Source organism: Rousettus aegyptiacus, unplaced genomic scaffold (assembly GCF_014176215.1).
Source record: "Rousettus aegyptiacus isolate mRouAeg1 unplaced genomic scaffold, mRouAeg1.p scaffold_m13_p_2, whole genome shotgun sequence".
Lineage (NCBI taxonomy): Eukaryota > Metazoa > Chordata > Mammalia > Chiroptera > Pteropodidae > Rousettus > Rousettus aegyptiacus.
The window spans coordinates 150615613-150630678 of record NW_023416295.1 but is presented as its reverse complement, the minus strand read 5'-3'; the positions used below and the strand labels follow the sequence as shown (position 1 = coordinate 150630678).

At 33.7% G+C, this 15066-nt stretch overlaps 1 protein-coding gene across 4 annotated transcripts in view; it reads right to left on the bottom strand.

The window, feature by feature from the left end:
• EPS8 (epidermal growth factor receptor pathway substrate 8) overlaps window positions 1-15066 on the bottom strand; it is a 149296-nt gene that overhangs the window by 74637 nt on the left and 59593 nt on the right. The gene's annotated exons all lie outside the window — the stretch shown is intronic.

Sequence of the window (15066 nt, the reverse complement as noted above, 5' to 3'; positions counted from 1 at the left end):
CAAGGTACTTTTCCTTCAACTTCTGTGGGAAATATACTCTGTCAGGAACTTTAACAAATCAACTTAAAAACATGTGCTGTTTTTCCTAAAATCTGGTTTATTTTTACTGAATTTGATGGGGAAAGAAAGAGTTCACAATTTTTCTCAAGCTGCTAAACTGTCAGCATAGCTTAAATTCAGCAACTTCTAATGGTTTCAATACATTACACTTCAAGAGAGAAACATGATTGTTTCTGATAATATATGTCTTCTTACAGTTGGACTTTTAGAGTTTTTAAATTCCACTCAAGGAAAAGAGCAGGCAGTGTCGACTCTACTCCCCCAAATCTCTATCTAAGTCACCCCATTCACACTGAATAACAGACCTCTCCTTCCTCGTGACTTCCCATCCTGACCTCTCATTACCAGCCATCTTCTTTATTTTCTCGAAATGTAGTGGAAAATGAAATTCTCATCTAACTGTGTCTTCTGGCCTCTCCAATTCAGTCCCGACGCTCTCTGATGGTTAGCAGTATTCCTATCAGAGCCCATCCACTTTCTGTGAGTGTTGAGGAAATATCATTCCTGGATTTATCACTGGAACATCTTAGATATCAACTTGATTGAGGTTTGCTGTGAGTTGAGAAAGAACACTGAATGCTGAAGTCGATGCTATTTTCCCCCCTACCAATACTATTCCTAACTCTGTGTGTGCCCTAAGACACGTCACTTAAGCTAGGGGATCCCAAGTAGTACTGGAAACTAGGGTACCTTCAAGAGTTCTTTGCAGCTCCAAAGTGCAGTGCATTAGCTTAGTGACAAAGGACAGCATATAAGCTCAGTGACCTGCTTCCTGTCATATAATTTTTTTCTTCTTTTTCTATTAATTTTTATTATGGTAACATTGCTTAACAAAATCCAGTTAAATTTCAGGTGTACAATTTAACAGTAAGGCATATATACATATACTACATTGTGTGTTCACCACCCAGAGTTAGATTTCTTTCTGTCACGACATATTTGACCCCTTTTAACATATAAATTTACCTATATAGACCACCCGACAGAACAGAGCATAGGAGAACAGCCTCTCTCCTGTTTTCTCATTTGTAGGGAATGAAAGTTACTTAAGTACCTATGAAGACTGGCTAGTTAACTAATCCTTATAAATTCTAAGTTTGCCTATGAATAAAGTACGTGGTGATATGAGGAATTTTGTCCTTTTGTTCTTTTTACAATTTAGCTGCTAAGAATCCTTGGGAATAGCACATAGCAGCAGAGTAGCACAATCCAGCTAGTAAGCAGGGAAGAAAAAGATGAATTTCCCTGCTCTCCTAAGAACTGAAGCTGTTTCATGTTCTGGGATGCTAAAAATTTTTCTAGGAAACAAGTGTTTAAATTTTTTGAGATACGAAACTCGGTGTTTACAACAGTGGTGGTTGATCTCAACTGCCACTACTGTCACCTCAAAAAAAGGCCAATTTTGCCAAGGGCCACGTGGCTGCTTCCCTGCTGTGAAGGAAATAGGATGAAACAAAGTGGCAAACTCTTAGAATGCTGGTATGTGTTTAAGGCGGTTTCCTAACACCCAAAGGCCACTTTGCTAGCCTTAAAAAATAAATAAATAAATGAATAATAAAATAATAATAATAATAATAATGATGATGTTTCTGCCAAGAAGGAAAATGCTTTTGGGGTGTTTTTTTCCGGAACTACCAGAAACAATAAAAACTTACTGCATATATGTTATTGTGGTATTGTGGCATAAAAAGGACACGAAGACAGGCAGTCCTGAATGCAAATTCTGACTCTACCTTCTCCTTGTAACCAATCTTGGACAAATCACATCCTCTCTAAGCCTCTGTTTACTCATCTGTAAAGATGAGAATTAGATTGTTAGGAGAATTATATGAAAAACACACATCATCAGTTGAGATCTATTATCTACATTTACATCTATCAGTTCCTTTATGACTCATCTGCAGGTCTCTGCCCTTACCCTAAACACGCATCCCACTGGCAATTTTATACCTCCCAACTACCAATTGCTCAATTCCTTCCCCTTTTTTAAAGTCTTCCCTGACCAACTCGAAGTTAACAACATCTACTCATTTGGCAATTATTTATCATGTTTAGCATTTTTTAACGTGGCTATGAAGGACCACTCTGATTTATTCCTTTGTATCTCTGACATAGCTCCAGGGTTTGAAAAACTAGTACAGTGTTTTGCAAAATAATTCCTCTACTAAAGTTGTGTGTGCTGTAGAGGATTTTATAAACGTGTGCTAAAGAAAGTTTACAGAAGTATAGTGACCAAAGTTGATATTACCAATATAAATTTCCTCTAAAATTGATACAAATGACCACTTGACACAAATGACTCCTATCTGAAGCAAAATTGATATGAAATAGAAATTAATTTAGAAGGACAGAATTGATTTGAAATTAAAAAAAAAAAACAAAAATTTAGCAAAATTTCTAGTTACAATTAGACAATATCCCTCAGTGTCAATTGTGTAGAAATACTAATGACAGTACTGTTGTTGGTGTGGTCATGTAATGATTTTCATGTAATGATTTTCACATCTGATCTGAAAAGCAGAACTTTTGGTAAAAGTATGCCTATTTATATCAAGAAGGTTCAGAACTGACTCAGAGGAAAAAGTATTATCCTCTGACTCACCAAGACCACTTCCTGAAACACCCAATGTTTTTCTTGGAAGGAAGTCTATACGAGTGCCATTCTTTCAAACACTGATTAGACAAAATTGAAGTCTAACACAAATGAACAAAAGATATATATTTCTCAAAGCCTACCAGGTTTCAAAGTAGAGACCATTCTATAAACATATATTATTTGGTCATGAAAGGGAAAACTTTAAATACAGTCAAAAACCGGTAATCCAAGAAATATTATAATGAATAAATCACTGATGATTTCCACATATCCCTCTTTAAACCATAATCTCTTAATGATAAAGAAACAACTTTATGATTTTAATCCACAAAATTAACTAATGTCTTTGGCTTCAAAACAGTCACTTTTTTTTTTCAATGTAATTCTTTTTCCTCTCTGAATCAACTATGTGGCCAATATCTAATAATAATTTACAAAAACACTTATTAAATGATTAGATGTGTCAAACATTCTTAGACATTCTTGTCACCCATTAATTCAACTGAAAATCACAATTCCTTTAAGAGGTAAGTGCTATTATTATCTGTATTTTACAAATAAAGAAACTGAGACACACAATAATCTTTGCCCAATATCACACAGTAAGTATACAGTAAAGCCTCAAACCCATATAGACAATGAAAGAGCCCAAATTCAGTTTCTATGGTATGTCTGTGTGTGATCCCTCATCCTTGCATTAGAATTCTTGCAAAAACAAACATATGCACAGACACACACATGTATAATTATACATATGTACACATGTATAAACATACATATGTACACATGTATAAACATTTCAAATTCATAAAATCTGTGCCAAAATTTATCTACATCCTTCTCAGACATCACTTTATAGATTCTAATATGACTAATATATCAATCAATAGGAGTTAGGTACAAATAATACCAAACCTTTAATCTAGAAGAACAATTACTTAGATGAGTTTTGAAATATTCCACTGTCCAGATACCTTTATGTCAGTCTCATTTGTTTTTTTTTTAATTCTAAACATTGGAAACAACTCATAGAACTATAAAAACACCAAAATGATAGTGCCCTGGACACAGGCCTTGGAAGAGAGAAAAAACAGAACATTTCCTTCTTCAAAATAACAAGCAATTAAACTGAATCTTGCTGTTTGTTTCCTCTTAAGTAATCTAGACTGGAAAGATTCCAAACATTACTCTTGCAGTATTTTGCTTTCAGCAGAAAGACTATCCTTTAATACGCCAAGTAAGCTAACAACTGTTCACGCATATCTATAACTGATTCATAGAAACTAGTTTAAATATTAAATGACTGCATATTTCTAGTTCCAAATATTTGAAAAAGAAATTCCTAGCTCACTAATGAGACAGAATAAGCACTTTGAAATAAACCACTCCACTCTGACCTTGATATTATTAAGGAGCAGTATAAGAAGGGCAAATTTAACCCAGCAGGGTGAAGCTTTTCAAGAAGCAGCCTAAGGAAATAGTTACCACCACTCTGAAGGTGCTCAAGATTCAGAGATGCTCTTGAAAGCCTAGCTGCCCAGTGTGATTTTAGGGCTGAAACAGAATCATTCTGCTTCCTAAAGTATGGCATTTACCCAAAAACAGAGTAAATGAAATTCACTGGAAATTAATTCATTCTTTTCAAGTAAGCATTTTCATCCCTAGCACCACTTTAAACTACAAAATCCTCTAGGAGTAATAATTTGTAATTAACACTTAAGTATGAATCATTGGATGCTTTCTCCTAGGATAGGAGGAATCCAACGTAATGTGAGAACACCTAGTGTGGCCAGAAATGAAAGAAATCTGCATAGAAATGGAGCAGTAGCAAGCTACTGAAGAAAAAATTTGCCCATTTGATACTTTTACCTATGATAAGCTATATCCAATTATTAATAATTACTAATATTATGAAAGGAATTCCAGCTTATATATGGAAGGATTATTCAGTAAAGACATATGTCCCATATGATAAACAAAAGCACATAAGAAATCCATTCAGCACTTTTTGTCTGTACCTACCAGGTATTTTGCTTCCCACAAGGGCACATAACAACATAGTTTCTCTCCTCTAGGAGCACTCAATTTAGTGAGACAGATATGTAGAGATGATTACAATGCAATTTAGTAAGTGCTATTGTGATCTAAACTATGTACTATGAAAATATCAACCCAGGGCAGCTGTTGGTGGGCAGCTGTTGGTGGGTTTCACAGGGAAGACAGTAGAACTATGTCTTAAAAGACACAGAGGAGTGTGCCAATCAGCACATGTAAGGGCAGTAAGAGGGACTTCCAGATGCAAAGCATGGTACCAGGAAGGACATTGGTTTCAGGGAATGGTGAGATATTTGGTGTGGCTACAATATGGGGTGTATAAAAAGATTATGTGGCAATGAAAAGCTTGATGCCAGATTGTGAGGGGCCTGGTAGGTTATGCGAAGGAATTCAGAATTAAATTTTATGGAAATGGTAAACCAGGCAACAGTCATATTACTAATTTTTAATGAAATAACTATGGGGGCATTCTGGAGGGCAGACTAGAATAGGAAGCAAAATTAACTAATTTCTAGATAATTTTACATGTTTCTTTTATTCCTATGGAAATCTTCCCAATTATATTTTGTTTTACATAGTTTTTTGGAAAAACTAAGACTCACCTATGGTACTCCCATAATTTCATCGAATTCCTGAGTTCTCCAAAGAGAAACAGGAAGATAGTTTAATTAAAATGGACCTACCAATAAGCTATAAGGACAGAGCTTACATTTTTTGTTATTAGTTACATAAGATATCTAATCTATATAGAAATCTAGTATAGTCATCCTATTTTAGAAAAGTTCATTTTAAAAAATCCAGAGACTAAGAGAATTGAAAGTTTGTTTTTGTTGCATTTCATTTAAAACATTCCTTTAATGGCGAGGCTGCTGTGGAAAATAGTATAACAGTGCCTCAAAAAATTAAACATAGAACTACCAAATGTTTCAGCTGTTCCAATTCTGGGTATAGACCTACAAAAATTTAAAATAGGGCCTCAAACAGATATTTGCACACCCATGTTCTTTGTGGCATTATTCAAAATAGCCGAAGGGTGGAAGCAATCCAAATGTCTGTTGACAGAAGAATGGATAAGCAAATTGTGGTATATGCATACAATGGAAAGTTATTCAGCTTTTAAAAAGAGGAAATTCTGATACATGCTACAACATGGCTGAAGCTTGAATCCATTATGCTAAGTAAAATAAGCCAGTCGCAAAAGGACAAATACTGTACAATTCCACTGTATGACTACCTAGAGCAGTCAAATTCATAGAGGTGGAAAATAGGATAGTGAATGCCAGGGGCTGGGGAAGGGGGAAACAGGCAGTTATTATTTAATGGGAATGGACTTGCAGTTTGCGAAGATGTGAAAGTTCTGAAGATGGATTGTCATGATAGTTTCACAACAATGTGAATCTTATTAATGCCATTGAACTGTATACTTAGAGATGATTAAAATGATAAATTTTATTTTATATATATTTTAGCACGATAATAAAAATAACTAAGGAGTGAATAAACAACTGAATGTCCATGAACCCATCGGGTACAGCTGCCTGGTCGGGAAGGTAAAGGCTAGATCTTATTGCAGCTTTCTCTGTAATGTACCAGACACATAAAGAATTTCCATAGCAAACACACAAAAATTAAAACCATCTTTATAATCCTTAGTGTGTCTGTATATACACAAAAATATACATACGCATGTGTATATCTATTTTTTAATTTGAACTGAACTAGGTTATCATTTACTCCACTTTAATACAGACCAAGAGACCCAATTCCTAACTTACAAAAGCAATAAATTTAACTGTGTTTTGAAACATAAAAAGAGCACCGTTCAAGTTTTTACCAATTTCTCACTGATTATTAATTTTCTCATTGGTCAGATGGAGTAAGGCCCTATGTTCCACCCTTACAGACCAATCTCACAGTATACTGAGAGCATAAAATAAGACAAAGTATATATGAAGTTACTTTAAAAATATAAAATCGTTTGGAATGGATATGTTTCTTTATAAAAAGATCATATGAAAGAATTAAAAAAATGGCTCAAAGAATGGCTCAATTCTTTGAATTTTTAAAAATTTTACTTCTTAAGATGATAAACAATCTAATATGCATACAAGCTTTGAGGAAAACATGCACTAAACAAAATCAAATACATCAGTATTCCTAAGAGGGCAAACACACACACACACACACACACACACACTTTCAAGGTGATAAGAGGAAGAAAGATTTAGATCTGCCTTTTATAATTAATTAGTCTGTTATTAAGCTCCATACCAAAAATGAATGAAAACTACAAAATGATTTTAACAAAAGTTGTTAAGACTCATTTAAAAGGCATAAGAAACATGTCTGTAACTTTTATTTAAAAAGTTACCATTAACTTGATGTCTTATGACAAATCGATTGTTAACTGCAGTAGTGGGAATGTCTTCTCTTCCTGGAAATGACAAATGAGATTGGCAATATCTAACTCAGTAATTTTAGTACTTAAAAAAAGAATCAATTAGAAAAATACTAAGAGTTTTACACATACCAGTACCATCAATCCTCCTCCCAACACACTCTTTGAAACCTTATATTATCTGCAGGGAGGGTGGGGATGGGGTGTCTTTTTTTTCTCACTGATCAAAACAAAACAACTCTTAACAAGCACTTACCTTACATGCAAGCCAAGACTATATTAGTTTTTTTGTAAGGACACAAATTTATGACATCCAGTAAGAAATTCCTCAAAATTTATATTAAATCCCCAACAGTCTGATAGCATTAAACTAAAACTCATTGAAGTTTAAGCTTAGGAAAAGCATACTCAAGTGTCATTAAATTTTTGTAAAATCAGCTGTACATGTGTTGTTTTAACACTTATTGGCTATTTTTAACTAAAAGATTAACATTCAAGAATAACTCGGAAATGTTTTCTGTCCTTCTGTCTCCGATTTCCATTTGTCTCCCCACCTAAAGTTATCATCTCTTTCCTTAAATGTTGTAAACCCCTATTTCACCTCCGTTTTATGGTATCTTGTAAAATAGTCTTTCTACACCTATAACAACCTTATTTCACACACTTGGGAAACACGCAACCCTCTTCTCATTCTTTATAAATTTCTCAATGCATCCAAACCTGTAAGTGAAATACCTTAATTTAGAAGTTCAAATTTGATTTTGAAGAAATAAGCTTAACAAATAGGAAGTTCCTGAGTATTTAACTTCTTAATTAAACCTCTAAGCCTGATTATCACATTATTTGGTGATCTGGTGATCACCCAAAGAGCCTAGGATCATGTGTTTAGTACAGAACACGTTTAGAAAAGTAGCTATATTCATTCTACATCAAATTTATTCTAGACATTATAATAATGCAAATTCACTTTTCCTTCTCATAATCATATCCAGTTGAAGCAGTCTACAGACTGTCTCCAAGTCAAGCTCTATTCAGATACCTTGACAGTAGTTAGGGTTTGGGAAAGCTGAGCTGAAAGTGGCCTAGGGTAACCTGGAATTACCAACAATCTGAGTAGTTTAATGTGATTAGGTACATTTCAAAAAGGTGGATAGAATCCTTCATCCAGGCAATCCCTGTACTCAAAATTATACCATGAATGGTAGAGCGAAATGTCCATTCATTCTTGATGCATTCAATAAATTTCGCTAAGGGCTTGCCAGCAGGTACTATATATACAAAGCTGGATAGATAGATAATGATGAATAAAACAGATATAATTCCTGCCCTCAAATTAGTTAGGAGCTACAATGGCCTTTGATAGTCTCTTGAATATGCCAAGCTCTTTCTATCCTCAAGGCTTATCACACTCTGTCTGGAATAATTATCCTATGTGTCTCTGCCTGCCTTATGCCTGAATCTCAGGTTAAATGACACCTCTGGAGAAGTCCTACTCTGACCTACCAATCTAAATTAGATCCTTCATTACACGTTTTCACAGCACCTTAAAATATTCTTCACAAAACTTTATAATTAATTAAACATATGGACAAATATTAGTTTAATATCTGCTTTTCAAAAATAAATTACTGCCTTGTATACTTTCTATTGATACAGAACACACTTTTCTATTTTGCACTTTATATTGAAACATTTTAAATCTCATCTTTCTTTTAGGTAACTATTAAGTTTTTTAATGTAAGACTTGAATTTTTTTTTCCTTCGCATTTTCTCTATAACTCTACAGTTTATCCAAAGACCTTCTTTCATATGCAAATTTTATAATAAAATTACACAGTTTTCCAACTGGTCCAATTTTTTGTGTGTAAAATTTAAATGTTTTGTTTATATTTTGAATACTAGCTAAAGCTATTACAAATATCCGCATTTGATATCTACATATTTTCAAGCCAGAATTTTGAATAGCCCATACTCAAGTTTTACAAACAAATTTTCTCCACCATTTTATTATCTGAGAACCCCAGATAAACATGAATCCCACTACTTATTAAATGTGAAATCCTAGGCTTACTTAGCTTCTAGAAGCCTGGTTTCCTCATCCGTAAAGTAGCTGTAATCTTTCAAGGGTATGAGAAATTGATATGAAGTACACAAAGCCCCTACTAAAATACCAATTCCTTCCTACATGTAGGGAAAAAGGGTACATGTTTGAAAATGTAGCCCTCTAATACAATACCAGTTTCTGTTACCCAATCTGATCTCCTAAAAGAAAACAAGTCTAACTTTTTTGTTTCATGGGCGATACTTCAGGTCAGGGGTTGACAAATTCTATAAAGGGCCAGATGGTAAATAGTTGGGGTTTGTGGGCTACAAGTGGTCTCTGTTGTTCGTCTTTGTTTTCATTTTTGTTTCTAATAACCTACCAAGAATGTAGAAAGAAAACAGCCCACTAGCTATAGTTTGTTGACTTCCTGCTTTAAGTTCATAAATACTCATTAATTTCACCATTACTTATCCTATTATCTGTATAATATTTGGTTCTTAACACTCAACTGAAGAACTACTTTCTACTATTTATCAAATTGTCAGTTTAACAAATGCTGACTAAACTCTTATTCACATGTAAGGCCCTATGAGGTAACTGGTTACCTAAAGAAAAAGTGACGCATGACATGCTATAAAAGAAGTACAAATATAGCCTTTAACCTTTTGAGCGCTTCCTCTAGTGTTACCTCTCTTTCCTTTTTTTTTTTTTTTTCCTGAGTCTACTATGAATCAGAATTTACAGCATAACCAATTCATGCTCATGACTTCAGATTTCTCTTACAATACTCCTGTACTGAAACTGGTGCTAGTTTGAGTTCTTTTATGATAATCTGATTAGGCCTCATGTAACATAGAGTTAGAGGTCCCCTACTGCTCATTCTCCATAAGGCTCCTTCCTTTCACTTATAATGTATTGTTATAAATTCACCTTTCTGTCACCAACTTCCAACACCATCATTTATTTTTCTCTTCCCTCATTCAGCTCTTCTCTTCATTGCTAATTGCCCAGTTTTTCTATCTTTTTATGTATAATTCCAATGGAAAAAAACTCTGAATTAGGTGTCAGAATTAGTTTCTTTTATTGCTTGCCTCTGATCAACTATGTATTTCTTAGTCTGAGTATCTTTGTTTCTTCATCTATCAAGGGGTCTAAACAGTTTGTGATACCAACCAGACACAGTTAAGTGTAGCGGAAACAACACATATGGAAGTTATGTATAATTTTCAAAGTACTCTAAGACAGTGGTCCTCAACCTTTTTGGCACCAGGGACCAGCGCTCCTATGAGAATCTAATGCCTGTTCATCTGAGGTGGAGCTGACAGCGCGATGCTAGTGCTGGGGAGCCTGCAAATATAGGCAAAGCTTCCTTCCCTTGACTGCTGCTCATATTCTGCTGCACAGCCCGGTTCCTAACAGGCCTGTTTCTGACAGTCCACCCTTGTGGGGACTGCTGCTCTAAGAGACCTCTAAGATCTATGGCTTACATGTCAGACTTGATTCAAGTATTGGCTCTGTCATTTATGAGTTGTCAACCTTGGGCAAGTTAATTAACCCCTATATGCCTCTCTTCCTCATCTGTAAAATAAAAACAGTAACAACACCTACTTTATAATGTTTTGTGAAAATGACATGGCATAATCCATGTCAAGCACTTACCATAGTGCCTAGCACATAGTAAAGGTTCAAAAAATCTTAAACATACTTATTATTTAAGGATAAGATATATATTTTAACCCGGGGGCTACAAATCTTTTATATTAACTTCATCTCTATTTGCTTTTGAGCCTATTGCTATTGATAAATGTATGCCTTTTTTTTTTTTTTTCTTTATCAATACTGGTTAAACAAGTTCCTTTGCATTTTGCTCTGTGGCACTGTGTTCCTACTTACAGGGTAAATTTAATGTCTTTTACCATTAAAAAAAGAGAAAAAAGGAAGGGTAGAAATGAAAGGGGGTAGAGAGAGATATCAGTTCATACTCTGTACGTTATCAATCAGTACAGTCAGTTCTGTTATAATGCAACATATGCATTCCTAAAAAATCATGATCCTGTGCAAAGTCACGTCATTAAAACCATAGTGCTTATGGGGAAAATGGCCATAAGTGACATGTAAAAAAGAAAAGACCTAAAAAAGACTACAGTATAGTTTTACATATGTTAAATGGCTTTTAAAAAGTAAATAAAAGCTACAATAAATATGGCACCTTACCTTGAAAAAGATGAAGTTTGCTTGTGGAATTGGCTGTCCAAAGGGTTACAATTTGTGAGTTATTGTGAAATGGTGGAAGAAGGGTTATCTGAAACTGAAGGGAAGTTATAAAACGAGATATGGACAGCTATAGCTTATAACGTGCAGTCAAGTGAGGCAGCTGGAAGATATCGGAAGTGTGTATAAGTGCATTTTGTGAATTCCTATATGGTCCAATTCAGCGAGGTGAAGTTTTCTATGTTCACTTACCATTTCTCAGATAAAATCATGCATAACAAATGTCAAATTTACATTTTATTCAAATTGTTCCCTAATATCAAGAATCTGGGAAAAAATTCTCATTTTCAAAACAAGCCTGATAGCATTATTTATTCTCAAACTATGAACTCATGAAAAACGTTCTCTGACTCAGAACTACAGTCACTATTTTACAAAGCCTGTGTTACTCTTCGATTTCCTATTCAGCTAGAAGCCTTTACTAGAAAAAGCTGTTCTTTCCTTGTTAGTACTAAGCCACTCAACAGCATCTAAAAAATTTCTTAACTACACTTTGTTTCTTCAGCTTTTTCTACTGCGAACAGCTCTGATTCAGACAGTCATGCCATACTTATTTAGATCTTTAGTTGATTCTCTGTCCCTAAATGTCCATTCTAACAGAGCAATGAAATAGTCTCGTAATTAACTATAGTCATATAGTCAACAACTTAATGTCATGCTATTCTACTTATTCGGTCACCCAATATTTGTAATGAGCATCTACTGACTGCAGGGCAACATGGGAGATACAAGGTGAATCCAGCCTCTCATAGTTAAGACACAGAGACTTAACTCAGTGGATCATTTAAAGTCAGTCAATGTTAAGGAGGTGTAAAATATTATAACACACCTGAAAATAACTGCAACATCAGGTAGAACAGGAAATACTTTAAGAAAATGCAGGAAGTACAGAACAGATTACTTTCAATGTCGGAAGGGGGACCAACAGAAATTTAATGGGGGTAATTAGCAGACCTTAATGATGAGGTAAATTTTGAATATGGTAAATTACGACTTTCTAATCGTGGTATGAGTAAAGACAAAGGCAGGACATGGGAGGTATAAGCATAAAGAGCAAGAAGAAGTTTAGGCCAAAAATTAAGATTCATGATTACGAATGATAAGTTATATACCAGACTTTGAATTTTATATGATGAGAGACAGGAAAGTCACACTGACAATTTTTATCCAGAAGAGAACAACATCAATTATGAATGGCAGAAGGGAGCCCAACCAGCTTTCAGAATCTAGTCTTGGAATATATTAAGACTAGTTTCAGAGTAGCTGGAATGAGAGCAAAAACAGCAGGAAGGCATTTCCCAACTGCAATTCCAGGCCTTGTGTCCAAGATTGATGTTCACGGGTTCTACTTAATGGATACTAACTGTGTCATTTGGCCTGGCAAATCATATAAAATAATGAAATAAATTAAAACTCCCTGCAAAATGAGGGAGAACTTTTTTTTTTTTTTTAGAAAGAACTAAGGAAGACAAAGAATGCAATGCGACCTAATAGTACTGATAATATTGTCAGATATTTAAACCTGATCATTAGAATTGTATAATTAGTAAAGTTAAATAACATGGCTTTGAATTACATCTAAATATCTAACACGATGTATTTTTAATACTCAAGAAACTGTATATCAGTGTTCCTAAAAGCAAAGCCTTTTTGGGCAAATGTTCATGAGATCTATAGTAAGCTTAACTAACACACATAAACATTTCACCTAAGGTTTTACATTACAAACTACAGAGATACAATATTTCACAAGTTTGCTTTAAATTTTTAAAAAAACATATTGAAACATACCACAAGTTTCTTCTCATCAAATTTCCAAATCGAGTTAATATATTCTGTACACAAGTTTCTGTATATGAATGCCACAAATTTTACCTAAAGTAAGAAGTATATTTTTTTTCTTATAGCTGAAATGTCTATTTTTAAGTACTTACATATCCGATTAAACAATTAAAAACATATACACAAACCTAACTCTAAAATAAAAAGGAATTTTAAAGAATACTTAATTGTTTAATTAAATTATAACTATCCTACAAATGATCAAAAGACTATACGATAATCTACCTCATTATATCATCCGTTTAAAATTTTTATACACTTCAACTACACTATTATTTCAAAAACTAAAGTATAATGAGCTGATTTTTGTTCCCTTAAAACTCTAACATAGTTCTCTTAAGTAAACTTCACATGTACCTTGATGAATTAATGACAGGATTTCACTGAAAAATAAACTAAAAAGGAGACTTCTCTACATAATTTACCTCAGAATTATTCACACAGAAAATGAGTCTAAACATCTTATCCTCTCCATCGTCATTTCCTGTTATATGCAGTTTACTTAAACTAAAGAAACTGTTTCCAAGTCTAGCTGCTAAGAAACAGAAACTTCTTTGAAAACACTCCAGATAAGTAAGAAAAGGTAGGTCAAAGGACAAAATATCTTATACATAGTTCCCAGAGTACATATGAGATTTATACTCAACATGAGACTAACATTTCCCTTGGAATCTGTCCTATAAAGCTGACCAAAGATTTGCAGCAAGCAAGGGTAATACCAAATCAGACCATAAACATCTCAAGGCACCACACCCATTTATGGTACCAAAAAGCTACATACAATGCTTGTATGGGTATTGGTAAGTTGATAAATTGATAATCTGATAATTCTCTTTGTGATATAGAAAGTCGTAATAAATAACAGACACATTACAGGAAAATCAACATTTTCAAGAATGTTTTTCAAAAAAGGATCAATATAACCATAATTATGGCACTTGAACTCAAGGATGTTACACTTCTCAGCACCAAAATAGTGATGTAACCAATTATTTACTTTTGTTCTCTATTTAGTATATTGTGATATAATATTATTAGCTCTTGTTTGTTTTTAAATAGTATAAATTAGCCTTGCACCTAATTACTAGTAACAAAACAAAAAGGCTCTCCCCGAATAAAATTAAATGTAAGAAATAAATCAATAAGAGCTATAAAAATAGATCCTTATATGTTAAGAATTACAAATATTTGTCACTCTACTCAAATTTTATATTTAAAACATAATTTTAAATTGGATTTTTTTAAGAGTTGTTTTTAAAAAAACTTTCATTAATTGACTATTTAAACATTTACAAGTTCCATTAATATACATGAGTTAAAAAAAAAAACTTTAAATACACATATTCACTACATTTTAGATCCCAAGAATAATGTTTACACAAAAATTTGGCAGTGTTAACTCTGTGGACTCAAAGCCAATGACAACCTAAGAAGGCTGAACCTGGTTAATAAGCAAATTTTCATAGTACAACTAACATTGTACAAACAATCCAAAGCAGTTAATATTTATAGAATAATCACAGTATTTTGCATATCAGATTAATTTAAAAATAATTTTATGAACGCCTGATATATTTGTGTTTTCTCAGTTGTTGGTAGTCAACAGGTTTCTTCTTAGCTATAATTTTTAAGAGAAGTTATTCTCTTAAACACTGTGACCTTAAGGAGAGAAATCCTTTAAATCCCCATCTCTATAAGCAAGAAGCCAGGAGGCAAGAGGCAGGACCCTGTGGGACCTGAGGTACCAATTTCACCAAGTTCAGAATCCAGTTGGAACCAAATTGGAACTTAAAAGACTGT